We start from the raw sequence: 3,908 nt of genomic DNA, 5'->3' as shown, positions 1-3,908 counted from the left end.
AATATATGTCATCTATATTACCAAATATATATGATATCAAATATAAATAGTATCTTGACACAGCATTTCTGTCTTCCTTTTAAATACAAACAGACACAGCAGAGTGGCTGTGTTGTCTAATCTGAGTGTCTGGGTCTGACATGACTTTTAGGGAAGCCATTTTCCAGGGAGGAGACCTACATGAGCCCCCAGCCCCTTTCAGAGCACCTCAGTTCTGTATGCAGCTCTGCTTGAGGCTCCTGACAACACCCCCACGGGCCTTGACTCTCCCAAGAGGTGATGCTCTCCAGAGGGTTTTCTGGGTTAGAATGGATTTCTTGTTCAGGTGGATAAGGTGCACATGGATATCTCTAGAGGATTTTAAAACTATTTCTCCTTTCTACTTTTACGTATCTACTCTCCTTTCAGAATTATCTAGAGAATATATTAATGACTTTCTAGGCACTGAGGTACAACTATCCTGCTAAAATATTCTGTTCATTTTCTATGATCTTTAAGTACAACACACACACACACACTCAACTGGGATCATACTGCTCACAGACAACGGCTTATTTAAAAATAATATTCAAGGAAACAGAAATGTAGTTCACATTCTGTTTTGTGGTTTTTATGAATATTGGAAAAACATGGGTGCTATAAAATAAGCCAGAAAGATGATATGGTAATGAAGTAAACAGATTTGAAATTGGAACTGGTTGAAGAGACAGGCTGAAATTTAGCTAAAAAAGAACTTTTCAAAGTAAACATTTAAGAACGATGTTTAAAATTCATCAGGGGTATAAATAACTCGACCATAAATCAAATCAAGGGTACAGAATACATGCTCTGGAAACCCTTCCAATCTAGAGGTGAATGACAAGAGAAAAGGCCAGTCAGAGCTGAGGGAAAGTACAAGACACTGCTGCTAGAGAATGTGACTGGAGAGAAGTCAGGAAAGGAAAGGAAAATGTGTTGAAAGTGATACTTAGTCAAGGGACAAAGTTCTAAGTTTATGACATGTGAACACAACAAATTCCAGAACATATCAACGAAAGAGCAGCTATGTACATGCAAGGAACACAGGGCATTGGCAGTTTTAACACGCCATAGGGAAGAAACAATCTGTGACTTGGTAGAAAAGATTGGTCACCTATACAAGAAAAATAAAGCAAAGAAAACATCTGATTTCATATTATACCCCTACAATGAGAAACAACAGAAAGGTATGGAAACATTGCTTTATAGAAGTAAGGGTTCACAATGGTTTAAAATATTTTAACAAAAGATTACAAGGCTAGAGTTTTTAAAAAAAAATTAAATTTTTTTTGAGAATTAAATTTTTGATACATGGATGCTTTACATCATTTCTTACATCTCTTGTGTCTTATATTTCTTACCTCCCCCTTTTCCAATTCATCCTGTGTTTCTTCCCATCCCTCCTCAAAGCTATTTAGCCTCTATATTCTATATTATATTAATGTTATTGTGTGTTATACACATGCTATATATACCAAGTCGATTTACTGTTGCTTGTATGTTCGTCAATATAGTTCTGATTACTTGGGATTAGAATTTATTCCTCTGAAGAAACTTGGTTCCTCCTCTCCCAAGTAGCCATTGATTGCTTGAAGCTCTTCAACTAGGGTTGTGACTTTGTGAAACTGCCACCATCCATGTTGGCATGTCACATGGTATCAGATTTAGTTATTTTCTAGGTAACCACATTCTCTTAAGTTTCTATTACTGCGATAAAATTCCATGACCAAAAGCAGCTTGGGAGGGAAAGGGTTCAGCTTCAGGTTCCAGGTAGCAGTCTACACAGGGGAATTCAGGGTAGGAATTCCAGGAAAGAATGTCGAGGAATGCTGCTTACTGTCTTGCTCTACATGGCTTTACTCAGTCTGTTTTCTGACACAACCTAGGACCACTTTCTAGAAGTGGTGCTGTCCTCATTGGGCTGGGCCCTCCTTAAGAGGCTCTAACAAGGCCAAATTTGGCAAACATAGTACCAGGAGGTCTTACCCTGCCTCTTCTCTCTCTTTTGCTAAACTGTTAAATTCCATTCCTAAAGCTAACCACTAAGATCTAGACCCTTATTTGTCCATTTTCTTATGCCTGACTCATTCCACAGGCTGATCATCAAGATCCAACTATCAAAACATCAAGTTCCAGTGACCAAATATCCCCATTTGGATATCCGTATTAATATGCCCCATCAGAATTTACAACCCAATCCTAGTTCATTCTAATACAGACCCCTGCTTTTTTCTCTTACAATTACACCAGCAAAGCTATTTGCTGCTGTTTCTGCCCCATTCAGATTCAGCCCCCGTTTCTCTTTGCCTTGCTTAATAATGGATCTCTTTGTGTTGGAAATTGGAGTTTGGGTGTGGTCTGTGTCTTTTCAAAAATTGATATTTTCTGCCTGCCTCTAGCCCATTCTAGCCCATTTTGTTTTCTCCAAGCTTGTCCAGGCAGCTGTTGAATGAGGGATGACATTGGGTAAAATACAGAGGATGAGGCCAGACACACATACCTGCTCAGGCTGGACTCATCCCCTAATCCGGTCTCTGGTCTCTGTCTCTGTCTTTCTGTGTCTCTGTTTCAGTCTGTCTCTGGGGAATTTCAGATGGCTTTTCAGAATGGCCAGTCAGATGGTTGACGCTGAGTTGGTTATTCAGAAAGCATTTGCATGAGCTGGACATGGTCATGCAGCTTTGAATCCTAGCATTTAAGAGAGTGGGACAGCAGGATAATGGTGGGCCAGCTTGGGATACACCAGTGAAGTGAGATCCCTTCTCAAACCAGAAGAACAACAGAAAGAAGTTAATGCTGTGTGCACAGAGGCAAGGCTGTCTTCAAAGAGATTGGTCAATGACAGCAGTGGGTGCTATTTAGGTGGTGCTCTGTCTATATTAGGTGCTCTTCTAAGCATTTGTATGATACGACTCTTGGGTTGGCACTTGAAATTTTAAGCCATTGCTACCATTGCCCTCATTTTACATAGGAGAACACCAAACCTCAGCGCATGGGAAGAGAACAGCAAGGGCCTGTATTCTGCAAATGACAGATGATAATCTCCATTGGGTGCAAGGCCCACACAGGTCCTTGTGGCAGCTTGTATTTCCTGTCCTGTCATGTAAGACATTCTGCTGCCTCCTTTAGCTCCCTCCTTGTCTTCTGCAAACTTGAGTGGATGACAGTTTCTTGCAATGTGATTTGATTCAGAGCAACTCTACACTGTGACTCTGTGAGGAAGAGTTTGAAGATTTAAAATTCTTTTCGTGTTGTCTTTGAATCTAGTGGAGTAGAGAGAATAAAACCTTGGTGGGATTTATCATTAATAAGCTTGAATAATAGGAGATGTTTATTCTCCAAACTCATGAATGACTTTAGAAAGTATAAAAAATATGTCCATTAAGGAAAAGATATTTTTCTGAAAAATAGCAATGCAAATATTCAGGAAATTGTTAAGCTCTCTGAATGCCCCATTGGAAAAAACACACCAATTTCTGTAAATTTGGCATCTAATCTCAAAAAGAGTTCACATAGTTTAATGTTGTTACCAGGCTCAGAATTGAGATTATTGTTTTAAAAACTGGCATTTTCTTTCAGATGGAATATTGAAATTTGAATTATTGCTGAGCTTGCATATTTATGCCATTACCTTAATCTAACCTGAGTGCTGGGTGTTTTGTCTCCTCTGGATGCAGTGTGGTCTATGTCTGAGTAGAAGGCAGAAGAAAGGAAAAGAGCCTTGCTTGAAAGGAGCATGAGTTTGGAGGGCTCAGTGACTCTAACAAACACCCAATGGCCCAAATACTGTGCAAACACTAACCAAATGCTCTCTCAAACCTAGAACTTACTCTTTCTTTCTTTCTTTCTTTCTTTCTTTCTTTCTTTCTTTCTTTCTTTCTTTCTTTCTT

The sequence above is a fragment of the Grammomys surdaster genome, unplaced genomic scaffold (genome assembly GCF_004785775.1).
Source record: "Grammomys surdaster isolate TR1022 unplaced genomic scaffold, NIH_TR_1.0 125951, whole genome shotgun sequence".
Taxonomy (NCBI): Eukaryota; Metazoa; Chordata; class Mammalia; order Rodentia; family Muridae; genus Grammomys; species Grammomys surdaster.
The sequence above is the reverse complement of the archived record's forward strand: the minus strand, read 5'-3'. Positions refer to the sequence as shown.